Raw genomic sequence first — 27,397 nt, forward strand, 5'->3', positions numbered from 1 at the left:
CCGCTGCATCCACCACCAGAAGAACCCTGCAGGCGAGCTGTGCTGCTCCGTCTATTGTCGTGAGTTCCCGCTCTATTTCCTCTCGCTTCTCACAGTAACGGCAGCCAGCTGCAGCACATGGGCGGCGAGAGAGGGCGTCTGCGTTAGAATGGTGCGTCCCTGCTCTGTGCTCCACGGTGAAATTGAAGGCTTGGAGCTCCTCCAGCCAGCGAGCCACCTGTCCCTCTGGCTCCCTGAAAGACATCAGCCACTGAAGGGCAGCATGATCAGTTCTGACAACAAATGCTGTGCCGCACAGGTAGTATTTAAAGTGTCTCACCCCCGCCACCACAGCCAACAGCTCTCGTCGTGTGACACAGTAGCGCCGCTCGCTCCTGTTCAGGACCCGGCTGAAGTACGCCACCACCTTCTCCCCTTCCGGTCCAACCTGCGACAACACCGCTCCCAGCCCCACATTACTTGCGTCAGTGTCCAGGACAAAAGGCAGGGCGGGGTCAGGGGGGGCAAGGACTGGGGACTCTGTCAGCGATCTGCGGAGGGTGTCGAACGCCTGCTGACAGTCCTGGGTCCAGATGAAGTCACGGTCCTTCTGCAGCAGGTGGAAGAGTGGTGCGGCTATGGAGGAAAAGCCCTTCACAAACCTCCTGTAATAAGACGCCAGTCCTAGGAAGCTTTTGAGCTGTTTCTGGTCTGCTGGTGTGGGCCACTCGGTAATGGTGTGAATTTTTTCCTCCAAAGTGCTGATGCCCTCACGACCCAGCTTGTGGCCCAGAAACTCCACCTCCCTCCTCATGAAGTGGCACTTGTCGGGATGCAGCTTCAGGCCTGCAGCCGCCACCCTCTCCAACACTTGTCTCAGGGCATCCAGGGCAGCATCAAAGGAGCTCCCGTGCACTAGAAGATCATCCAGGTAAACCAGACACCGTTGCCGTGGGACGCCAGCCAGCACACTGTCCATGAGCCTCTCGAAGGTCGCAGGAGTGTTGCAAAGGCCAAAACTCAGGACTTTAAACTGCCATAGTCCCCTGTTAGTGCAGAAGGCTGTCTTCGGTCTGGATTCCGGGGACAGTGGCACCTGCCAGTAGCCACTCCGCAGGTCCAGGGTGGAAAACCAGGAGGACCCGGCTACTAAGTCGAGGGACTCATCAATCCTGGGAAGGGGGTAAGAGTTTTTCTTCGTCACTTTGTTGAGTGGTCTGTAGTCCACACAGAAACGCATCCTAGGACTTTTTTTCTTAGGCACCATCACCACCGCGGAGGCCCACGGGCTATCAGATGGTTCTATGATGCCCGCCTTCATCATTTCACACAGCTCCCTGTCTGCAGCCTCCTGATGAGCCAGGGGCAGGCGGCGGGGGCGCACTTTAATAGGCTGGGCATCCCTGGTCTCAATGACGTGCTCTACCAAGTGTGTCAAGCCAACATCACTTTCTTTCAGGGCAAAAATGTCACTAAACTCTTTTAGTACCTGCCATAGACTCTCTTGCTGCTGTGGAGTCAGCCCCTCACAGTTCTTTGACCAGATACTCCTCACTGCTGAGAGCCTCTCCTCCTCCTCCTCCTCCGCTCGCTGTTCTGCTGGCGGGTCTGCAGGGGTCTCTGCGGTGGAGGTGGACGCAGCGGCAGATGCTGTGCAGACCGGGGGAGGAATAAGCGGCACCTTCTTCCCATCAGGGAGTACGAGGAGGCCTTTGCCTAAGTCCAGTACACCACCAATGGCTCGTAAAAAATCCAGCCCAAGGTCCCCCACCTTGAACTGGAACACTCCCTTCCCTCTCATTGGGGCCAGATCACCGGTCACAGTCTTAAGTTGCACGTTAGTCGGTTGTACAGCAGCTCCGGTTGGGACAATATCGGGTCGGACCAGCGTTGCATTGGATCCCGTGTCCAGCAGGGCCGTACAGGACACCCCCGCAATCGTCACTGGAACATGGCAAAAGCCGCCAACCTGGGTCCAGCCCACAGTGATGGCCGCACCGGGTGGAGGTGGCGGTGGTGTGGGGATGTCGTTCTCCCAGGCCCGTGTACTCCCGCCTACACGGGCCCGTGGGCGTTTCCCTGAACCGCTGCAAGCTTGGGGCACTGCCTGATGAGGTGTCCGACTTGTCCACATCCCCAGCAGCTCTGAGGTCGGCGGTGTGGGCCAGCCCGAGGGGAAGGCGACTGCAGCGAAGCTGTCTGCACCAAACTGCACAGGCCCGCTGGCGTCTCCATCTGTTCCACAGGTGCTGACACAGCCCTCACCACGTGTGCGTCGTCAGCGCCCCCAGAGGATCCTGCAAGCATCTCCCTCTCCAACGCTAGCTCCAGGGCTGCACTGAGTGTGGCCGGCCGAGCAAGCTGAGTTTGCATGCGGAGCTCTTTAGGGCTCAGGGCCTGCAGGAACTGGTCCCGAGCTAACTCCGCCTGCACTGATGGTGGCATGCTGTCATACGCCCTCCGGCAAAGGCACTCGACTTCATGGGCCAAAATGCGGAGGGGCTCACCTGGCAATCTGCGTCTGTTGTGGAACTCCGACCTCAGCAGCACTGGTTGGTTATACTGCCCGAAGCGCCTCTGAAGTGCTCCGACCAGAGCATTATAATCTCCCCTCTGCTCCTTGGTCAGCAGCAGCAGCAGGCATGCAGCTGCATCCTCACACAGGCACAAAGCCAATTGGAGAGCTTTATGTTCCTCAGACCAGCCAGCTGCAACAGCTAACAGCTCGAACTGTGCGATAAACACTTCCCATGGCGTCTTGCCGCTGAACTTAGGCGTTTTTATATTCGCTGCAGCTTGCTGGGCGCCGCCATGTTTGTTTACATCACGTGACGGCGCGCCAAGCGAGGTCGACTCCTTCCCGCCGGAATCGCGGCCGCTGTGCGAACAGTTCCCGAGCCTAGTCAAACCTGGAGAAAATCCAGCCTCGGCAGACAGCCGCAGCGCCGTTTCCCTCACTCCATGGGCGGGCGAGCGCGGACGAACCTCCCTCTCCTCCGTCTCCTTCTTAATCCTGCCCGGCAACATCCTCGTCTCGTAACGGCAAGCGTCGCCGGCAACAGGGTCTCGGGCGTTCTGGGGTTCTTTTTTCTTTCTTCACTTCTGACACCAATGTAACGTTCACAAGAACCAGACGGTTGGGGTCTCAGTTTGTCCGTTTATTCGGCACATAAGCCAGCGGGTTGTTAACTCAGGGGGAAGCGCTCTCGAACTACACCTCTCTTCAGCCTGGCACACACACAGAACAACCAGGTCCCCCCACCCCTTCCTGTACACCACCCTCACTACTTCCTGCAGCCCAACCAAACATGAATCTTAAAGGAACAACAACAGTGTGCAGAGAAAACCAACATGTCACTGTCCAGTAACACTTAACCATCGTTACAATATGTTGGGGAAGGTAAGAAATCTATCAAAGCGACTCCAGTTTGCAAATTGCAGGAAAAAAGTAAAAAAGAAAAGAATCAAGAAAAGCAAGCTCTGCTGACAGGCGAAGCAAAACCTGCATTTCTTTGCAAAAGCAGAAGAAATAAGGGTTGCATCATTCCACTATGTGGCAACGCTTGCAAGAACAGGTTTATCACAAAAGCCAACATTGGAACTATGAAAAGCAACATCTGGATATGCCTGAGTAAATTTAGAAACACATGTTCTGTACAGATGCTAGTTAAAATGACCTGTTTGGCTACAATACATAAAGAAATATTCGGAGCAACATTTGATGAAAGAAAAACTTTCCAAACTTTCAACCGCGAAACAGGATGGTTTTCTTTGAGGGCTTTGGATGACATTTTGTGCAGGTTTGTGCTCATTGTGAAGAGATCTGCAAAAATTACCATAACTGAGCAACAAGTAAAATGCACAAAAAGTAAAGAAATTTGTGTTTGGTCGATTATTTCGATTATTTCTTTGTTATAATGATGCTTCTTAGCAATACCAGTGGTCCCCAACCCCGGGGCCATGGACTGGTACCAATTCATTAATTTAGTACCGGGCTGTGAGAGTTGAGGCTCGAGTGTGAAATTTATGGTTTTCAGGGTTTTTATCATTGTTTTTATCATTGTTTTTTTTTTTTATCTCTTTTGATTATTATGAATGTGTTATGAATAAATCTTCTATTTTTTGGTATCGGTACTGGTTTTATTTTGTTGTATTTATCCGCAAACATAAAAGGCCGGTCCGTGAAAACATAAACCGCAAAAAAGGTTGGGGACTGCTGTTGTATACCATTGGAGAGCCTGTTATTTACCACTTAAATGGTGCCACATTTCTAATGAAAATTTATCACTGAAACTGGTGTGATGGCCAAACCCATGGCCACACTCTAAAGTTGGTAACTGTGTATTTTCATTTCTTTGTTTGAACACAATAACACACTTTAGTTTCCAATAACTTTATTGATTGGTTTGGATATATTTGTTCTATTTGTAAGCGTGCACATTTAGTTTGCTTATGTATTCATACCAGACTATACTGCACTGTTTGTTGTTTACAATTGTGTTTTGCTTAGTTACCCTGTGACTCCTGTTTTCAATCACACTGGTATTGACATTTGGCCAAACAGCTTATTCTGTGACCGACACAACCACACTGGCTGACTTGTGACAACTGCTGGTTAAGGAATGGGCCATCCCACATCAGTGTGTGACCAAACTGGTAACCAACATAAGGAGGGTGTGTCAGGAGGTGCCAGTGACTTGTGTTTGGTGTCGTTTATTATATTATAAGATTTATTGTCAAGAAACATTGTTACAATAATCAACCTTTTCTGACGTCATAGTTTATATTAGTGTTGGTAGAAGATGCGCGCCTAAGGTTCAGTTCAGTTCTCACTCCTGGCTTCCCCAGGTACAGACTTTTGCAATCGCTTGACTTGAACATCATCATTACCATAATTGGACTGTCATACATATGCAACATTACAATCTCAAAGTATCTAGTGGGCAAATAATTTTAATCAAGAAAGAGCTGTTGCAAAATAAGCATTCTAGGTAGTAGGCAGGCATGTTTACAGGGGTCATAAGAGGCAGTCAGAACTTACAGAAGTAATACATTTAATCAGGTTACTTTATGTCCATTGTTTTCACTCTTTGATTAAAACACACCTCTCTTGAGGGCATTTATGCCCAGCTGTGTTTCTGAGCTCTGAAACCCTGTTCATTGTCCTTCAACTCACTATGATTGTGTGACCATATCTATGTGTCTGTTTAGGTGTGTAGAAGAAGCCTGCCCTGTATTTCTTTTTTGCCTCTTGAGCCTCTCTCTGCGCCTTCCTTATACCTGTCATCTGGCAAGGCTAACCCCTGGTAGCTCCCCGCCAAATGCACACACATAAAGACTCGCACATACACACATTGTGAATCCCCGCCAAATGCCCGCCCTTCCAGCCCCTGCGCACGCCAGCCGGTGTCAGCGAATCAGCTGAACCGTCTCCGCCCTGAGAATAACCCTATGACAGACAGCCCTAGTGGCCTCCCCTTGTCAACACAGCCTGCCTGGAAAGCTGACAGCCAGGGCATAGGGTGGACAGGCTACTGTAGGCAGGAGTTTACACCGGGCTGGGCCTGGAAAGGATGGGCCTTGGAGAAGAAATAAGAGGTGTGAGCTTGTAAAACAAGGCCAGAAAAGAAGAGATTCTACAGCTAAAGACTAGAGCAGCAATTGAGCATACGACTAAGAAGTCTGATGCGTGTTATTGAAATGTATTTGAGTTTAATTGTTTTTACTGGTAGTAATAAACCAAAAGACAAAGGCAGAAAAAGAACTCACCTGTGGATGAGAATAGAAGGATTATAATCACAGAGGTCAGCTCCTGTCAAGGTTACTGCAGCAGTTTGGCTGGCAGAGTCGAGTGGCCAATCCCTGCAGAGCAAAGATTGAAAGGTTTGGGTTGGCTTGCAGCCTGGAGATTGTCATTATTCTATCGTCTCTTCCAACAATTAGGTTAAAAGACAATCCCTTCAGCGTTTATAAAGGACTGCTACTCACACATTCAAGGTATAAATCTGAATTATTTTTAGGTTTGAAAGAATGATGGACAACACATTACAGAAGAAATCATCAGGTTACTATAACAAAAATAGAATGCGCACAGAATGACTGTCGTCATGAAAAGTAACCACAAAAAAGTGCTTCAATTTTTTGGGGCTTGTTACTCTTTTTCTGATTGTGTCTCACCTCTTTTTACTTTGTGTAAAATTTGAGTATCAGGTGTCACGTAGGCCTAGAGGGAAGTGACTAAACAGCATATGTTAGGCAAATTCTCTTTCCACCGCAAAGCCTTTTATACAAGTACATCAACCAATATTCTGGTATTGTGTTATTATTTTAGGGTAGTCATCTAACAAACTACACAGCAACATCTACTACATGAAAAATCGTTGAGCTATTTGATGTTTTTTGTTGCCTACTATGTGCAATCAGTTTCACACTGCATTTAAAAATGACTGCAACAAAGATTCCTATTTGTTCAAAGCCTAAAACCGTGTGTGTGTGTGTGCGTGTGTGTGTGTGTGTGTGTGTGTGTGTATGTTTTCAGGGAGCCATCAGTTCTTGTTTATGGGTGATCTTTCTAAATTCTGAGAACTGTCAGAAAATACAGGCACTTCTTCTCGTTAAAGCTAACAATAGCATTATTAGGAGAAAGACAAAAAAAGGAGCAGCAACTTTCACAAGTCTAAATAAAGGCAAGTAAGTAAGGGAGGAGGAGGAGTGCTTTAAACATGACTGTAGGATTACACAGAAAGCCAGTTACTGTGAGTACTGACATAGTTTTAAATGCACACTTTCACTTAGCAAAGTGCAAACCTGCAACCAAGGAAACGCAAAGACAGAGGGGTGGGAGCAACTTAGTGAATCAGTGCTCATACGAGGCTGCCACGCGTATACACAAGCACAGAAACACACGCCTGCTCACACTCTCACGCGCACACACCAACTGTGTAGATAAAAAGGGATCGTCACATGACAGATTCCCAGCAGATTGTACATGCAGAGATCTTAGGTTTTAGCTTCTGTGCCTTTTGACTTGAAGCACACGCATCCTCAGAAAACACTAGCTGCAGCCTAAATCAAAATTCAGGATCAGGATTATGCACTCAGTCAGACATATCTCAATTTCCAAAGTAAAAAGAAACAGAAATTCTTCAGGGAAGATTTAAGTGAGGTATTTTTAAGGTCTTATTCCAATGTAGCTCATTTGAAGTCTTTGAAGCCTCCTTTACTAGCGAGCTTTGAAACGAATCAGAGCGGTGCCAATGAAGCCATCAGTGAAGACTGACACAGAAAGATAGATGTTTATATGGTGCTTCACTCCAAAGGAAGTAGTGCAGCTTCTAGACTTTTGACTCTATTCTTTGTTTAGAACTGTTACAACAGTGGCATGTTATCTTTACACGCGCCCTGCTGCCCACCTTTACATTTCTTATGTAGCAGCAACCTGTTACAGAGATTCTATCGCCAATCTTATTTTTCTGTATTTCTTTTAATGCGAATGCCACAGGAAGTTGCATCCTTTACTTGTGAAGGACTGACGAGTGAAAAGGAGCATAAGGTTTGGGCGGGCAAGGCAGAGTCGAGAGCAGTGGGACTACACGGCTTAAGCCAAATACATATTTATGAGTAGCATCCACCCACAAGCATGACTTTTCAAACCCAGCCAAGCTCGGGCAGGCATGCAGGCATGCAAGCTGGGCCAGAACAGGGCAGGCTGATTAGGCCAGAATCTGCAGGGGTTTGGGTTTCTACTCAACTTTGTTTATGTGCTATTGTGTCCTCTCCTTTCATTACTCTTTTAGTTAGTTGACTGTCCAAAGAAATATGCAAACATTTTGTGAAATTAGAATTATAGAAGACATTGTAGATGAAAGCTGAAATGCCGCAACCTTTAGGTAAAGGGTGGAAGTTTGGAGAAAACAGAGAGAGGGGGTGGATGACGACTTCCTCTAAATGGAAAAAAAATTGGATGGTGTTCATTTAAAAAAACAAAAAAAGCACCTCCAAGTGAAATCTTGCTGGCATTTCTCTTTCTTGTGTCTCGTGATCGTTTCCTCCTCAAGGTCATTGTGTGAGCATTTAAGATCTGGCAGCACGGGGATAGAAAAGGAGCTCATGTAGCAGTGACTTGGAGGAGCAGTGCAGTGGTGTTGGCTATCGACTGGTCCATCCAGTGTGGCTCCTACCACAGTTTGGTCTCCTTCACCCAGTTCTTCAAGGCTGCCTTTAATCTCTCCCTGTGCCTCCCAATCCGTGCCTTTGATGTGGAGATGCCCTTCCTTCACTTACTCAATATTTGATCTATCTTACTTCATACAGCTAAATCCAGTTGAAGTGGATTCACATAGACAGGGTACTCCCTCTCTTCTTAGTTCTTCCTACCCCTTTTCCCTACTTGCTCCCATGTTCAACAAAATGATCTCCTAACCAGCCACACACACACAAAGAAAATCCCCTTTTTTCGTTGTCACGTAACATGGAGTGTTAATTGATAGAACAGTCGATCGTGTCTGCGTCTACACACGGCACAGAGAACATACAGTAGATCGACATGTAAACGGGCTGAAACGTGTGCTGCGGTTGTGCTCACTCGCTCTGCACAGATACACACATTGCAGTGTCTTAATAAAAGTCAACCAGCTGCTGTGCTCTCGCCCACCACGTTGAGCCAGAGGTGTAAGTATCAACTATCATCTCCTTCCTGGCTGCACCCACAGACGAGCCTACGAAGTAGAAACAAGATACAGAATTACTGCCTGTTTACTTCAACTGGAGACCTAACACATGTTGTGTAGGAAGGCAGACTTTATTGTCAGCATGACAAAAGCAGTGGCTGTATTTCCATAAACATCAACAACAGATGTTTCACTGCACAAAGACTTATTGCTGAAAGCATACAGTCAGATTATACAGTTTGCAGGCATTGCTGACTGCGTGCATATACTGTATACTTCTGTCTCTTTATGATGCGCACTGGCCGATGTCAAGGAGTGACCCCGTGCTTCATTTCTAAGTCTTCTCTGTGTCAGTAAGGCAAGGAGACATCCACCATATGGCCTTGCCTTCTGCATCCTTATCCCTGCATAATTACGAGCCTATACGTAACATTTCAACTGAAACAAATAAAAAAAAAAACATAAAAAAATAAGACCTCTAAACGTGCATATCTAACAAAGCTGAGCGAGCTTTCCTTTATGTTTTGATGAAGAGAACAGCCCCGTTCCATATCAATTACGATAAAGAAAAGCCAAAACACAGACAGCCACAAAACAAACGAGCAAACCCGAGATTTGTTTGTGGCATGTCTCGGATCAGTGAGGCGCTCTGCCACCCGCTTAACAGCTATCAGAGTCCTTATTCCAGAGCAGAGGGTTTGTGTAACACTGAAGCCAAACCGTCTACTATTCTATCCCACATTAGTTCCACTTAGTTGGGTCCCAATGACCTATTCAATGTAAATGTACTGTGCAATAATGAGTGGCGGACTGCAGCAGCTCTTTAATGGGTGGGTATGTGCAAGGGAGAATGAAATGACAAGGCAGAAAGAGAGAGAGCGAGAGAGAGAGAGAGAGGTTCATGGCCTTTCGGGATAGGCTTGTTTAAGCAGGGTAATGATGGGAAAGTAAATGGCTTTAAAAGAATAATTAGCCTAAGATAGAAAGAATGCCAACCTTGTTTCAACAGATACACCTCTTCGGATGGCTAAATAAAAACTCTGCCTGGCTACTGTTAGCTGTCCAAGGGTGACTAGTGTTTTTCTTAAGTCGGATTTCAACAAATGATCACAGACCAAGAAAAAACACAGGAGGATAAAGGGGAGAAAAAAAAAAGAAAAATGATCTGTGATACTCTAATGGCAACAAGATGGCCTCAAAGGTAAAGGACTTGCAAATCAGCCAGAGTCACACCTCAAAGCTATACGCACTGTTTTGATTTGAATGCTGTTTAAGTGAGAACAAGCCCAAATTAATGAGTGAGGTGAACAAATGATTGCATCAGAGACATATTAATGACTTATGTGTTAAGAGGAGTATGACAGTCTCTTCTTTGCTTCATCTCATTTGGCAAGAGAAGGTGTTTGGGGGGGTGCAGGCTTTTGACATAGCACCGTGTAGGCAGCCAGAGAGTGTTAGAAGAACTTGAGTCAATCTGTCATGCTCTGGGACCGCCTCTCTTAATACCGCTTTAACCTAATGACCCGAGGTGTAGCTATGTGTGTGCTGAAAAGAGCGTGTGGACATTTTTCTGCCTATGTTTGAAGTGTGTGTTTTTTTTAAGTGATGAGAGTATACCCGTAGGTCCTTCGGGTGCTGTTTGATGCTAGGTATTACATGCGGGTGCCAAGTTTTATCTCACTGGAATCCCCTCTCTCATCCGCGTCCCCTCTCCCACTACCCGTCAGAATCCCATTGCAGGAGCTGGAAGACAGGACTGTTACCTTTGAGACAGACACCAAGCAGATCTCAGGTTGAGCTCCCTGTTACCATGCGGCAGCCATTGGAAACAGATGGTCTCCAAACAGCCTGTCATGTTTACTGCTGCTGCCATAAAAGACAAGAGTCCAACAACACACTCCCTCAGGAGCCCCACGGGATCGCACAGGGGCCCGCAAACAGCTGCCTGGGGGGTGGGAGGGGTGGGAGGGGCATTGGCCCTGCACCTTTAAGCACACACGCACACACACACCTATACTCACACCTTGAACTGACTCCTACCTCAACTACTATTCAAATGCCTCTATTACCAAACACGTAGCGCGCACATACACACCTAAAAGAGCGACACAAAAAAGGCCGGGCTCGCACTCCAAATGTCCTCCACCAAGCCGTCCGGACATGCTACATTTACTGCAATTAAACAAGCATGCCATTTGAATATCTGATGACACCTTGCAACCTGCTCCATGGGCTCTGAATATAATGGTGTCCCTGTGGAGCCCGCGAGAAATTGTCCATGTCACAGTTAATGAAGGGAATTTGCATTGTTATCTCAATTAAGGCAGTGGAATAATGAAGCTCACTTCTGAATTAGTTAATCGACAAAAACTTGTACAAATGTGTTTGCATGGCTTATAGGTATGGCCCACAGCTAATGTATATTCTTCAGGGTTACCGGGGTTACGTCAGACCAAGGGAGTGCAGACGGTAATGAGGCAGGTGCTACCGGACAGTTCTCTTCCTCTCCTCGGGAGGCTAGATGCTACTCTGACCTCCCAATGCCTCATCCTCTGTCTCTTCCTCCGTGTCTTGCCATGTCTCACCCACCTCGCTCAATTACCTCTCTCCCCCCATTCATTTGCATGGCACATCAAATGCACAAACCAGAAGCAGGTAGCAGATTGGAGGAAGAAATCCAGGTGTTTTGCCTCCACCTCGCATCACACTCCTCCCTGCTCCGTCAAAATATCAACCCTGACCCTAGCCGGAGCTTCTGGATACAGATACTAGTCCAGGCTAAGTGATAAAAGGCTGAACGGGATAAAGGAAATATCTATTTGCTTGAGTACTGTCAGGTTGAAAAAAGCTTTGACATAAGAGGATAATGTTGAATTTAGACTTCCCATTGATCTGCTGTGACAGTTTAAGTGGCCGCTTTGGTGTGGTTTGTGAGGAGCGTATTCTTGTGTGTGAAGACTGTTTAAGTGGGTATTTGTAAGAAGTAACTAAAGGCTATCACTAAAGGCTTCCACAAGTGCTCTTCTGCTCTGGGGGCCTCAAATGGCCAATGAATTATTTATAACAGCCAGGACATGAGCTGATGTTGGGCTAGAGGAGGGGTGGCACCCACACACACTCACTCATAAACAAACACACACAGTCACGCCCACGGGTGTGCGTGTACATACGCGCGCTCACTCACACCCACACATACACATACACACAATGTATCCTCTTAAGCGGGTCAGTGTGCCAGACAGCCACAGGCTAAGCAGACAGCTCACAGTCAAAGCACACTGTGGGACAGTAGATAGAACAAGACTGGTCCGAGGGGAAGTGACGGGTTTGATTGTTGTTTTCTGCTCAATCTATTGCCTGCTTGAGGTAAAGTGAGTGGTAAATCTAAGAAAGCACACAGAAAAACAGTGTTTCATATAAATAGTGTACTTACTGAGTTTCAGCTCATCATACAGTCCATCATCTTGGCATTGTATTTATTACTGGTTTTAAAAGAGTAAACAGTCGACTTGAAAGTAAATGCATCCTTTGCCTCCCAGTATAGACATGTTCATTATTGGCACTATCTCATAAATGTACATAGGTAGCACTGAAACGTGTGTGCATAACTGAGATTTGGAAAAACCCTTTCGTGCAGATTAAGACACTCAGCATATTTACGCTGTGTAAATCCTTCAGCCTCCTATCATATATGAATATGACTTCAGGGATTAACATAAACTCCCTCATAGTCTTATAACACGGTTATAAAGGTGTTTTAAATATCAGACCCGTTTTCAAACAGCAGCGAGTCATCCTTAAAATAAAATGAACTGCACAATGCTGCCACAATAACCACAATATAATGAAGATGAGCACAGTTAACGTAACTGTATGTTTTTTCCCAGTTTAATCTTTGGTTTCTTAACTGCATTTTTACTGCCATTTGGCATTTGACATCAAAACTTGACGCATTTATTTCACACAATTTTTGACATAATCTGATCCAAATTATGCCCCATTTTCCATACCTGGGAAATAATGTCTTCATCACAGCTTTCTATTAATTAAAAACACAAGAAACATAGGAACATATTATGAGATCATACATACATACATACATTTTAGAGAGATTCTTGTGTTATTTAGAAATGTAAATATCTTATGTTGCCATGTTGGCAAGGTCTCTCTTCTTTTGTTCAGTTAAATAAGAGGACATTTAATGAATATTTGATTTTCTTTTGCTACCTTTAAGTTCTGATGTTGATCTTTGAGATTCATGTTGTCTTCAAGGTGAGCTCAAACTCTGGAAGAAACAAAACAAATAATCTTTTAACATGTTGTTGAATGCAGCTATGATGAAAGAAGACAGAAAAGACTGTAACGAGGAAAGAAAAGAGAAGAATAACCTGTGGCTACGCGAGCCAAAGAACAACATCTAATCTGAGGTTCAACGAGGGTTAAGTCCAAAACAAAACAAAGTGAATGTGGTTGTCAGTAATAAAAGCTTCATTAAAAGGTCAGAGGTTGGAGAGGTCACTTAGATGGATTCTCCCCACCTCTGAATTGTCTCCCTCATTCCCTGCAACACTAGAGTTGCATCCCAGCAGCCTCTCTGCGGTGATGCAACATGGCATCTTAAAATAAGCAGTTTACATTGAAAGGTCAGCTGGGGGAGGGCACCTCTCTGAATCTGTGGCTCAAGATGAAGAGGACATCCAGGCAATGATGATATTAAAGCGCAAATATTATATACACGCAGGCCTGTCTGTCTTTTTCCTTTTTCAGCAGAAGGTACATGCATCCTGTAGGTACAAACATAAATACTGTGCATGTAGGCATATGCAGAGGGTTTCATTCTCTCTCAAACAACACAAAAAGTACACAAACAAGTGTATAAATACCAAAGATGCACAGCTCGCCTCCTAAAGGTTAGTCAAATCCAAAAATCAACAAGAGCAGAGTTTAAATGCCAAACAGTTTCAGATGAAGATAAAGTAAGATTTCAATTGTTGAAAAAGACCCCCAAAGGAGGTTAACCTGAGAAGCTGAAAAAAAAAAAAAAGGTAAAAAAAAGAGTGTTAAGTCAAGCTGACCTGGGATGCAGTTTAAAAAAACCAAAAAAATGTACTACGCCTTTTACTAATTAACTTAGTTTTAATAGATTTTATAATGAGATGTATAAAGCAGAAACAGTTGCAAGGTTGAATATATATCTATATATACTTTAATTATGTGTGTGTGTATGTGTATGTGTGTGTGTGTGTTCTTTGAGTGATAACTACTTCCTCCTCTGACAAAGACCCACAGTAAGCTGCTGCTTGATTAATTCTGATCCACTTAATTAGAAAGCTGCCGATTTCCCGCGTGAATACTGATAACACGAGGAACTGCTGTCATTGACTGTTATTGACTGATGGGTTCATTAAGACTAAGGAACGTGGATCTGAAACTTTCTTTCCTTAAAATACACACAAATACACACAAATACACACACACACACACACACACACACACACACACACACACACACACACACACACACACACACACACACAGAGTGAGACAAAGGGAGAGAAAGAGAGAGAAAGAGAGAGTGAGAGCAAAAAAACCCCCACTAACCATGAAAGCTAATATGGGATCCTCACTTGTAGTTTGGTTACATCTCACACACATATGTAAAAGCCAAGTTGTAAAAAGCAAATAATACAGACTTCTTAGAAGTTAAGCGCTAAATCTGTGCGATTGCAAAAGAGGTGCAATAGAGCTGAAGCAATGAAGATGCAGCGGGACGTGTCCCATCCAAGAATCTCCTTCTTCCTGAAGCAAAATCTATGCTCATGTGTGCCGGAAAACCTTATGTGAACATCAGCAGTTCTGACAGCTGCAAATGTGCAGGTGCAAATTCTTTCTGTTACCATGAGCATGGAGATGCTTTCACGGCTGTCGAGAGAGAAAATGTTCCCTCACACTGCACCATATTGTAAATATGACAGAAACATGCAGAGACGCAAAGCTGCATGATTGAAGTGCTGGAACACCGTGACTCCTGTTTACTTTTATTTAGGTTAGGTTTGTCAAAACAATTTTTTTTCCCCTTTTGCTTGCTTGTTAACACATTCCCATTGTATTGATTACACAGTGGTAAACTGAGACAAGTGCAGACCTTTTCAAAGATGTGAATAAAGATATCAGTCAAACGGCAGCACAATGAGCAGAAGATGGACAAGCCAATATTAGGAGTATGTAAGGAATGTACACGATCGCTTTAGATGGATGTGTGGAGGTCCAGAGGGCACTCTTTCCCCCTGTGGAGATCTCTCTGGTAGCGCAGACAGTGATAGCATGGACCCCTGATCTCCACCACCACCAACAATCTCTGTTTGTCCAACTCCTGCTGATCGCCAGCAACTCTGCAAAATGCTTCATCTTTCCATACTCGTGGTCTTAGCTTTTCTCTGTTTGGCTCTGTTTCTGTTGTTCTCGCTTACATGACTTTTCTTACCCTCTTTGTCATAAATCTGCGCCTGCTTCCATCAATAGGTACGCAGAGCGAACTGACAGCTCTGTCAGGGACTGGTGACATTCTTCTCTTCCTTCCACATAAGGTATGCTGATGTTTACTTCAGCATCCCGTAACTCAAACACGATTAAATCATTGCGGAGAACGAACGGGTGACGGGTCTGCTAAAATCTGCTGCCAAATTCAGTATAAACAGATGCAGTAAAACAGGACGATTCATCATTCGAATTTGAACGTCTGTCTGCTTCACTATAGGGGCCCAAATGCATACATACTCCCTAAGTGAATTGGTTACAGGCCTCCTTTCTCCTACACACATCTCACTCAAATCAACTTAGTCAAAATTGAAAAGCCTCGATTATGTGTAATTCTGGTATATTGCTTTGGTTTATTAGGAGAAAACACAGAACACAGAAATATGATCTATTTCTGTGGTGCTCCCTTTGCCATTTTGGCATCTCCCACTCACCCCTACAAAACCCAATAAATGTGAGTCTTGTGCATAAACACGCACACACGCACGCACTTACAAACAGATCTGCACATATCGTGCGGCAAAATAAAACAGGTTTGGCATCAGGTTCCCTGCGTTATAAGTTCAAATTTGCCAAATTTAGGTCATGTATCAATCTGAAGGGAGACGGGAAGGGAAACAAACTATTTTCACGAGAGACGAGCTGTATCGTTCCCATCTGAGAGAGGTCGTTTGCATAGCTTGACATTCACAGTGCTTCCCACAACCCTACAGTTGGCGGCCCCAACCTCCTTTGAAGTCAGCTAGAATTACTTATGACACAATAAGCTGCAACAATGAAGTAACAAAAGAGACCAGAATTTAAAGGGCATTCCTCTTTACCAAACTCCACCCAAAATACTCCACGGACTCTCCAGTAAGACGTGCCTTTTGACGTGTTTTACTGAAGATGCGTTAAAAAGAAGAAGAAGAAAAAGGCAAAGATTCAAAAGAGCTCGCAGGTGGTGCGTCTACCGCCACCGAAATGTCACTGCGGTTTGAAAATAGAAAGTATACAATAATGCTTTTAATATGCTCTCCCATGATTAACATCTCAGTGTAATCCAGGCTTGGCAAAGAGACTTAACCAGAGCTTCCACACTGGCATCAAGCCAGACTGGCGCTGTGACTTGTCTTCCTACAGACAGAGGGATGAGCTTGGGACGAGATGGGAGACGCGGGGGCCTGGATGGACTGGCTGCAGACACAATGCTGGCACTGTGACAACAAACACCGATCAAGACTAATCTCGTACTCCTAAATACGACGCACACATGCACCCGCACACATACTCTGGAAACTCTCATTTCATCATTCTTCATTCAAAAAGGTTATTTACGTTTTCCATAAAAAGTTATTTTTGATGTATTTGGGGGGGGGGGGGTTTGTGAAAAAAATGAAACATTTACCAAAAGAATGACATATCACATGTGACATTACTTGGCATATTGTGCAAATGACAATCATCACTCTTTACTAATGATGAGTATTATTTAGAAAGTAAATCTTGCATTGGATATTCACGCTTAGGAAATGTATAACCAAGAACAACTTTAAAGCTAACTTTGAATTCATCTGAGACGCCCAAAAGTCCATCGCCAGCCACCGCCATGTTCCACGGTCACTTAATTGGACCCTTTACTTGCCAGTTACTGCTACAATCAAACTGTGCTTATGTATATTTTACCAGAATCACTGTCACTGCAGATTCCCACATTTCTTGTGTCTATATTTGACTGGGTGGTTAGGAGAACGAGCGGCACATTTGGACATAAAACACTGTTAATAGTCAGAGCATCATTAAGGGTTCTTTCCGCATAACCGGCTTCATGGGGGCAGAGGAATGATCAAGAATAATGTGCGGTCCTTTGTAGCCGCCCAGGTCACAGTCTGCATACAAATCTGCAATGAGGAGGAGAGGCAGGAAAGGAGTGAAGGCTAGGGACGAGGCAGGGGGATCTGGAACAGTGGGTGGGTTTGAGAGGGGAAGAGGGAGAGAGAGAGCGAGAGAGACTGGGGTTGAGGATAACTGATCACAATAAGGCGGGTCATTTCTGTGTAGCAAGTTCAGAGATTCTGTGGGCCCTTATGGGGAAGAGGTGGAGGGAGGTAAAGGGGAGGGGAGGCTATTTGGGGAGAGGTAACAGGGTAGAGGGGGAGTCTTGCGCAGGCTGAGGCCCAGAGCTGTATTCAGTGGGGGTAGCCTGCTCTAGCTCCAACACTACTACAAAGCTGGACTCCTAGGGTTCATGAATAAGGCGAGGAAATGATCAGAAAAAAAGGAAAAAGGACCCTAAGAGATGTTTAGACAGATGGCCCACTTAAAACGACGCAAGGACACAGACAGAGAAAAGTGATTTTAATGAAACTTCAGATTTGGCAAATAATTGATCTTTATTTCCCCCCTTAAAAACCCAGCAGAAAGGTGAAAGTAAATTTAATGTGTTACAAGTGCCTTTCCAACAGACATTAAAAGCTACTGGTTGCTTTAAATCCTTTAGATTGAATTAAATTGACATCATGAGAAGGAGCTGGAAAAGAGTTGGTGTGAGGGGGTGGGGAGGAGGGGAGGAGGCAGGGAATCAAATGGAAGGCGTTCAGAAAAGAGCTGTGGTGCCAAAGAAAATAGATAGCAGGGGACTCCTCTCCTCCTCCAGTCGTTCTTAAAGGGCCACTGAGAGGCTCTGAGGGAAAACACGCTAGTCAGTATTTTTAGAAATTTCATTTGATTGGATTCTGGCAAACATCTCTGCTCTGGGCCTTCAGATGTAATATCAAATGTTACTTGCTGGGGACAAGACGATGTTTTATGAATTTAGCGAGCATGAATTATTAATGGCCAAACTGCAATCAAATATCTAAAATGTGCAACTAATTATTTGATGGGGGGAGCCGAATAAAAAGGTATCGCTTTTGTGACTCTGTCAAATTAATGCTGATTATTTGACCATGTCAAACCTTCACACTTGAATTCCCTCAAAAGAGAAAAAAAGCCAGGGGAGATTTTAAATGCTACCATAACAGAGGGCTACCGAAGGCTTTGAATAGAGGAGCTTAGAAAATGTAAGGTGCATTGCAAAGGCACACTGTATAACATATAAATAATAATAATAATAATAATAAATCATTAAACCTACAGCTTAGACAGAAAGGACAGGGAACTCCTGGGGTGTGCTTCACCACGTTAACATTGCAGTGTAGGTGCAGTGCCAAGCTCTACCTATCCTTTATAATCATAATCCATTTCCACTGCTATTGTCCTCCATGGAAAAATCTCGCTCCACGAGATCACCAAATGAGTGAGAGAAAGACAGAGAAAGAGCGCTAACAGTCTAGAAATTGTGTGCGTGTGTTGAAGGCAGGAGCTTTCACAAAGTGAATGCCTATTAGAAAGTGCCCCTGAAATCAACCTGCCTATCCCACCCACAGTCTCCCCTCGGCCTCACCCAAACCTACCAGGGCCTAATCATACGCTTGGATTTCTTTTAGATGACATGACCATAGCATTGGAGCAGTAGCTGTTAACTGGCCCTTTTCTAGAACAAGGAATTACATTTAGAACGGGGATGGAACCAAAGCCTGCTTGATCCTGGGCCCGTGCTCCAGTCCTCAGCACAACATTTAAGCTTTGTTTATTAATCCCTCTAAGACACACTCTGGTGTTGGTGTGTAGTTGTGTTCAAATATGTTTGCCCAAAGGCCTGTCTACCCTGCTCGGGGTCTTCATTTCTCAGTGAGTGAGCAATAGCTGTTCTGCTTGGCTGATGAAGGGAGCAAAGTGTTACGCCTCAGAAAATGGGTTTTCTGGATTTTACTTAATCAGATTTTGTGTTTGAAAAAAACAAACATATGAATGATATCAAATGCATGCATGAATGGAATTCTTTGGAATTTTATATTTATATATATATTGGTTATATTTGCTTGTGTGTGTTTGTGTATGCAGTATATTTTGTTTGCAGGGGTACACAGTGGCTCACTTAGACCCAAGTACCCTGATCCTTCAAGTGTCCCGTGATTATGATAGCTGCCATTACCACAAACACTCCAAGTGAACACACGGTACTGTAGAGAGAGACACATGGACCACTATGGCCTCAACAGCTCACCAGTATTGATTTTCATTTAAGTCTTACAGGTCCAGCATACACCTCTAACCCCCTGCCATCCACAATATTTACCTAGTTGCCAATATTTTGTCAGGGTGCTGTGGTGAAAGCTATGTGTACAATGTTGCTGAGAGGCCTGTCCTTTGACATCTGCGCTGGCTCTATTCAGCTACGCACTACAGGGGAGCCACGTATGAAATGCCCTCTTCATTTGTTTGTTTCTGCTCTATCTCCGTCCACCTGCCTCTCTAACTGCCCTAACTGCATTTCTCCTGCCTTTGCTCCTCACCTACATTGTGCTTCTACATTGGAAATAATGGGTTTCCTTTCTTAATAAATTGCGTTCTTACACAAACTAAATCATCACCAAACAGAACAACACAGTGGGAGAAACAGACATAAAGGAAAGATCAAGCATTTGTGTCTTACAATACACTTACAGTTTTTCAAAAGGTGTTTCTTCATGTCTGTCTACAGAGGATAGTCCTTCTTGTTCTTAATATATTACAATGATTACTTTGTTTACTGTTCTTTTTTCCACTTGATATTCAGAATTAGGAATATCATCAAGAATGAGTTTATGGGAACTTTTGACAATTCTTCAAGAAGTGCATTTGTAAGGTTAGACATTGATGTTAGATGAGGTCTTTTGTCGAGTTGTTTTAGGGGTCTGTGCAGGCCAGTCAAGTTATTATGAACCTTGCTTTGTGCACTGTTGAAACAGAAAGCCCCAAACTGAAATCCCCACTGTTCTCACAAAGTTGGGAGCATGAAATTGTCCAAAATGTATTGTCATACTGAAGCATTAAATGGCTTTTTCAACTAGTACCTACTTGGCTCGGCTTGACTCGACTTGATTTTTAGGGTTCTCCATTAGGGGGTAGTACCTGGTAACAGGTGCTTTTTTTAGTACCTGCTTGGCAAGGTTCCAAGAGATCTGACTCATTCCAAAGACATGACATCAACAGAGTGCATTCCACTGATTGGCCAGTCATGAGAGTGACATCTTCACAAAAAATCACAACCATGATCCAGCAATGAGGTGCAAACACTCACTGGATTACCAGAAGGTGAAGTGTGATTTCTCACTCCAGAGAACATGTCTTCATGGCGCTACGGTCAAGTGACGGCATGCTTTACACCCCTTCATCCAACGCTTAGCATTGCACTTTTGCAGTGTGTAAAAGAATAATCCATCCATCCATCCGTCCGTCCGTCCATCCATCCAACATTTTCCAAATTATTATCTTAAATAAGCATAACCAGGCTAGAGGCTCAAGCCAGTCCTAAGAGGACTGGGGTCTTATGCCAGATGCTCACCAGCCAGCTGCAAGTGTGGAAAACCTTTGCACGAATCCAATGGTAAAAGGTTAAAGATCAACTTGTAACGGTATAAGATGCTTAGATTATGAACTCTCCCAATATTTTTCAGTATAAATATCGGGAGAGTCAGGTCAGTTATAGACATCGGACATGTGCATTCTCACTTCCATCAAGTAATGTCTAGAAAAGTTAAGAGCTGCAGAAAATATGTGTGAAAATGTCTTGAAGCATGCTCTATCATCCAGTTAAGGAAATCCCAGTTCATCCAGACATTTTATTTTTAATGGAAGAAACGTTTCATCACTCATCCAACTGATATCTTCAGTCTCAGCTGGCTGGAGGTTTCCTCAACTTTATAAACAGTACATTTGGATAATGACCACATCTAGCACTGTTACGACCATTGATCAGTGGCCTTGAATACCATTCGCACAATACCCATTTCGGCCATGTGCTCCTTTCCATTAATCTGATGACATCTCAGCATGCGAGGTAGGCACCCTGGTAACTTTTCTGTGAACACTTCTATGGCAGATCTACTAGGATGGACCTAGAGGCATATAAACACTGCACAAATCTGACCTATGCTTGAACGACAGAACAGCCAGCGATGTCAGCTATCCGTACCTGAAAAGGGATTTAGATAAAAGACAGAAAAGATTTTTAATTTTAGATGCTTTTTCCATCAGCATCGTGCATGGGTTAACTCTCACACTGTGCGTTGCGGCAGGCAATATATGATATTATAGCAACCACCTTATCTGAATATTCATGCTGGCACATTTCCAAGTCCAGTGGTGAAGGAGAAACACGGTCTACGGTGCAGATTAAAAGCAGGAGTCAAAGTCCAGGGGAGGAAGGGTGGAGGCGTGTGTGTGGTGTGTGTGACTGTGTGTGTGCAGAGCGGTGGGCAGATTTTAATGCATGGTCAGAGGCAGGCATCATCGATTTCAACGCTAAGTGAAGGACAAGGAGTGCAGAGCTCGATTCCAAATCAATGATACAGTCCAAAATGTCTGGCACGCCGAGTGCAAGGCACCTAGATTAATGTGCAAAATGAGTGGCACAAATTTTGTCAGACACACACATGACAAAGCCTCCAGGTGTGTAAGGAGAGGAAGACAGTCACTCAGACAGACTCACAAAGTGAACCAGACGGTGCTATCCCCTGTGACGTATATAATGTTGTTGTTTTTTTTTACCCCCCATAATTTTAAAATTAAAAACACAGGCTTGCCTAAGAAATTGCATGGCATATGCAAAGGACCACCACTTACGGGGATCCTATAGAGACCAAAGCAGTGGGTGTGATGGACTAATTAAGTAGGGCCTGTGTTCTCAGACATCAATAGGTTCCGTCAGACTGCACATAGCTTCCCATGCCCTATCATAGAGGGAATACTGCTGATTACACACCTGCACGTATGCACACACTTGAAAACATGCAATGGTAAATCTGTATGAGGTTAACATTTGTTTTACAGATAAATATATCTTAAATATACGATTTACATGAGGTTCAAAAAAGCTTATTGTTTCTGCTTCTTCCACTTTATATTAAATAGTTTTTTCTTCATTGCTTGTAATCACATTTAAATCAATAAAGTTTCAAAAACAGGAAGTGAAAAGAAAGATGTAAATCAATTTACTCTGATCCTTTGACTGGTTAAAGAGTTGGTAAAAAAAAAAGGAGACAGAAAAAAAAACGATGTTGCACAAAAAGGAAGAAAAGGGAAACCTCTGACTGTTATCCGAGTGGAGGTGCAAGCAGAAATTAAAATGTTTCATATCGAGCAATCTGAAATGAATTGGGTGAGGCAAGAAGAGAGAAAAGAAAAATCAATGGATCTCTGGCTGCGGTGAAAGGGACGGCATCACGAATGGGATTTGCCAGTGGGGCACAGCAGCTGCCAAATAACCTAGAGCTAAAGAATTACAATAATACTGATGAAGTGTGTGAGGGCTTTTAGAGGCATTGCTGGAAAATTGCTCTGATGGAGGCATAACAATGCAGTCTAATTCGAGTGCCCTCTGTACTGCTTTGAAAAGGCACAACAAGATGTAACACTACCCTCCAAAATCAGCTGCAAAAAGGCAGAGTGATGTGTGGGCAACGGTGCTTCCACTGATGTATGGGAGGAAAGGTTTTACATCTTAATGTGTTTGCAGGGCTCTCTTTACCCATATATAACTCTACAGCTGATCATCACATGTCAAGTATCAGGGAACGTCCTTGCCTCTACTCCTCCACAGATTTTATTATTCCAGCTGTGTATTACGTGTTGATGAATACAAAAAAGGAAAGCGAGAGCAATGTAAGAAAAAAAAAGCAGTATTCATCCATTTCATTTTGAGTATGCAGCTGTTAAACAAAAAAGAAAAAGAAAAACAGAGGCAGGAGGGAGAGATGAGACGGGGTGAATAAATAGATGAGAGGAACAAGCTCCCATCATCTATTTTTATGCTGCATTTAATTTACATTTTCTTTTTGCTGCCGATAAAAGTGGACAGGGAACACAAGGACGGTGACACCCAGAGAGCTCCCCAGGTCAGAGGGCAGCAGTTAACCTGTCAGAAGCAGAGTACTGATTAGAATAAATCTACACACTCACTAGAGGTCAACTCCGGCCTCTGCTACCAGTCTGACCCACCACTCTTGCAGGCGCTGTGTGTGTACATCTACCAGCTATGGGTAGTGAATGTGTGTGCTATAGTGTGCATACACACAGAGTGTGCGAGGGTCTGAATGAAAACATGAATGTGCATTAGTGTTTGCTTTACTGAGAGAGCTTTTACTTTTCATACAGTATGGGTTTTCCCTGCTATAAACAGGCGACGTCGTGCCACCTTAGAGCTAAGAACTGCACGTTTATTGATCTCTTCAAGGATTTTTGTACAATGCTTTTAAGCAGTGGCTTAAACAGATCTGCCATTGTGATGGAGAGGTTCTTGTTTTTAATTCGGCATTAGTACGACTTTCTTATATTTTATAACTTCATGGTTACACAATATGATTTAATATTCCCTCAAATAGTTTACTGTTTGCCAAGGAGTGCTCAGCTTATATTTCAAAGCACACTGCTATACATCATCCTTTCTGCTTCGTTTAAACGTGACCAAAAAAGCCAGTTACGAGGACATTGCTCTATCAGAGCAAAAGAAGACATTCCACAAATAGATCAGTAACACTTCTTTCCAGCAAATATTTATTATAAATATTTACTGCCTGTAAAAACTGACTACTACGAAAAAAGTAAACCACCAAGCTGTTGTCCACATCTCTTCTTTAATGTGAGTAGAAAGGGAGGCCGTGCTCTGTGGGATGGAAATCTAACGCACATAAACACTAGACTTCATCTCTGGGGCTCAGAGGGCAAGACCCTGTGGCCCTCTTACAGAGGATGAAAGAGCTATCGTTGAATAAAAGAGCGAGACTGCCAGTGTACACATACGCGCACACGAGCAGATGCGTGCGCGCACACAGAATACCTCATATGAAGAGCTGGAGGCTATCACAGTGTGAGCTACCATGTGGAATGTTGCTGGGCCCACACCTATGGAGGGTGTAAAGCCTTTGCTGAACGTGTAGGGTGAACTGAGGTTACCCACAGGAGAACTGGAAGACCAGGGTTGTACAATCACAGTTAATCAGTTATTTGCTTTCCTTTGCCTTTTATTTGAACACTTTTCTAGAAACACTTGAGAGATGCAACAAAGGAATACACTTCTTTTCTTAATTGTTACCAATGCAAGTGACAGTGTTAGTAGTACAAAAGTAAATATGTGCATGCAGACAATACATTTCTGTGCATCTGCAATTTTAAGCTACCAGAGAATGAAATAGCAATAATTTGCATCTGTTTGCAGAGACTTTATTCTGATTGTTTCCCTGTCAATACAAATGCTGTTTTTGCCTCCAGTATGAATATATTTGAAGATGACCCAAGAGCATGTTTTCTTTAAGTTTTTTATGACCTGATCTGATTATACGTAAAGCATGTAGATAATTAATGCTTATTAGACCAAGACTGAAGCAAACTTGCAGGCTTAAAAAACAATATCTTTCAGTGCTATTAAGTCTTAACAAGGAAGTCTGAGGTTAAAATCACAATTACCTGAAATGTCTGTCAAAACAATAGCAGTAAAGCACAGATTGCAAAGAAAATGTTTTTTTTTTTTATGAGATCAGTTTTAATCACAGTATTAAGAAGGGTGATGAACCACGCGATGAAGCCATCGTCATTCACCCCTGCAGATTTCTTGAAGGAGGTAACATGTGATGGGGTTGTAAAAAGGGCAGAGAAAACACTCACACAGCTAGCTGTTGCAAACACCCTAGTGGATCTGTATATAACTCATTGTGATACGATTAAAGCTACTGTGTCTTCCTACTTCTAAATAGTGTATGTACCCTTAAATAAATTGCTAGTAGGCTAAATGGCAACTCAGCATGTTAAATATACACTACAAAGTCCATGCATAAGCAAAATGTAGGAATAGCTATAGAAGAAGCATGAAACAGAATCGTAAACGATCTTTAACAGTCTCAAAACTGAGAGGAAATCTTACAAGTCTGCCATCAGGCACTGACTTTCTCCAAATTGCAGTGAAATTCTTAAGTGAGGCAGGTGCTTATGCAGCAGCAGCAGCAGTGGCACACAATACCCACAGGTATCTCCTATCTCTTTCTTTGTGTGAGTCAGCCAGAAGAGATCAGTAATGTCAGAACTATCAGGCCCCAGTCTCAACAGAAGGGTAGGGTGGGGTGGGAGGGTGTTTGGGGTGGGTGGAGGCAGTGGGGGTCAGGTCAGGGGAACTCTTTCTTCCTCTGACCCATTGTTCTTCCTCAGTTTGAAAACACACCTCGGCTCTTTCATCTGCGCCTCTGCACCGAGAGAAACAGGAAGTGTCTGCATCACAGACTCCATCCATCATCTCCAACTTAAAGACCTGTCACATTCATCGTAAACATTTTTTACATACACACACACACACACACACACACACACACACACACACACACACACACACACACACACACACACATATATTTATTTATTTATTTATTTATTTATTTATTTCATTTCTTGATTTTCGCTGGTGATTTTTATGGTTAGAGACTGACACGACAAGTGTTTCAATCTGATATGACTTGAGCTCTGCTACATGAGACGGGCAGAGCGGTTCACTCAGACAGGCTTAACTCTCCTCATCTCTCTTTCACCCAGCTCCAGGCCAACTCTAATAGCAATCAGTGAAGACCCAGACACAATGCCTAATTCAATTTCCCTGCACCAGTTTTCTCATCAAGGCTCAAGGTCCTGTCCCCAGCTGATAGGGGCCCCCAAAACATGTCTGGAAGTAGGAGGATTTAGCCAGGCCATCAGCCACCCTTCTGTAATAGACACAGATAACCGGATTGTTAGAGGAGAAGTGAGGTGAGGTGAGGAGCTGAGTGAGATGAGAAGCTCACCTGCCTGCATGCCCAAAGTGAAGGGCCTTACTGCAGCCGCGAGAAACATCGCTCTCCCCTATCCGCCACCACTTCCTCATCCTCCTCGATTAAAAAAGACTTAATCAGGAGACTTCAACTCACACTTTGCTGTCTTCAATGAGATTTCTGAGACTTAGGGCAAGAAAGGTGGAAAAAGAGGGGAAGAGACTTAGAAGGAGCTGGAGGAGTTCAGTGCATGTCTGAAGGGGGCCAAGGGGAGATTAACATCTGTGTGGCTTCGGTTCACTTACCTGGGGTTCCCAAATGGTTCCCCGGCTGCAAAACGCTACGTATCCCAAACAGCAAAAAAAGCGAGAGAAGAGTGGATAAGAAAAGAGGCGGCACCCTCCTCTCGTTGTCTGTCAGCTGGTGACCCAGGGGGCAGAAGTTTGAGGAGAAGGGATCAAAGACAAACTGAAAAGCAGAGAGAAGCAGTATGTGAACAAATATAGGGGGAAAAGACAGTCAATGATCTCTTTCTGTCTCCTTCGATCTCCAGCTTTTTTATTCCCCCTTCTCTTTGCTTGGCCTTTCAGCTCTCCTGGACAGTAACCTGCTGTCCGCACCAGTCATAGTAAATAATGCAAGGCTAGAGTGAGGCCTAAGTGGGCAACAATCTCCTACATGCACTGGGACAACAGAGTAAACAATACAAACATCAGAGACACAACAGCCCTCGGGCTCTGCATTCTGGCTCTCACACAGCCTCTGTGAAGTGTGTGCGCGCATGCTTGTGTGTGTGCACGCACGCTTAGACTTTCTTTTTTCTTTCATTCTTTTTTTTTTTTTTTTTGCGTGTACATGCACGTTCAAATGTCATGTTCAGCAGTGTGAAAGCAGATATACTTGCGTCTCCAGCACCATTCGGGATCCCTGGTGAGAAGACATCTGATGGCAGATGCTGCAGTCTGATGGCAACGGAATTATCCAAACACACCAAACCATTACCTCTACCTAACTCAACTTATGTTCACACATAGCATAGCGCACAAACACACACACACACACATGCATACACGCATACACAGGTGTACAAAAACATGCAAACACATATGCTTACTGATGCACACCCAAAAACATCACTTAAGAATCCAAAACAGCCAGGAAACAAAAAAGTGAAGGGAAAAAACTGACTCAATTCAGCATGCATCGAAACAAGCAAAGGAAAAGGCATCCTTTTACAACAAAGGAAATGGGCAGTAAAACCAATAGAATCACTGATTTCCATTCCTAATGCATCAGACATGGTGGGGAGATGTTGTTTCTGAGGTCTTGAATGGCGTGCCGGCAGTTGTCATCTGTCTGCTG

General features: G+C 44.1%; 1 long non-coding RNA gene across 2 annotated transcripts in view; it reads right to left on the bottom strand.

Annotated features, from left to right (window-relative positions):
• LOC147311265 (uncharacterized) overlaps positions 1-26,934 on the bottom strand; it is a 44,454-nt gene extending 17,520 nt beyond the window's left edge. Inside the window, exons 1-3 of one of the 2 annotated variants that reach the window (XR_015125431.1) lie at positions 26,341-26,934; positions 26,069-26,149; positions 25,809-25,990 (exon numbers count right to left, since the gene is read on the bottom strand). This is a non-coding gene — a long non-coding RNA (uncharacterized LOC147311265). Of the gene's footprint in view, positions 1-5,748; positions 5,842-25,808; positions 25,991-26,068; positions 26,150-26,340 lie in introns of those variants that run through there. The other variant, XR_015125430.1, reaches the window with a different exon arrangement.
• Between the last annotated feature and the right edge of the window lie 463 nt (positions 26,935-27,397).

This window comes from Aulonocara sp. 'chitande type north' Nkhata Bay, linkage group LG16 (assembly GCF_057382095.1).
Source record: "Aulonocara sp. 'chitande type north' Nkhata Bay isolate Kocher_YH1m ecotype deep benthic linkage group LG16, A_spYH_male_GT1.1, whole genome shotgun sequence".
In the NCBI taxonomy this organism is placed as follows: domain Eukaryota; kingdom Metazoa; phylum Chordata; class Actinopteri; order Cichliformes; family Cichlidae; genus Aulonocara; species Aulonocara sp. 'chitande type north' Nkhata Bay.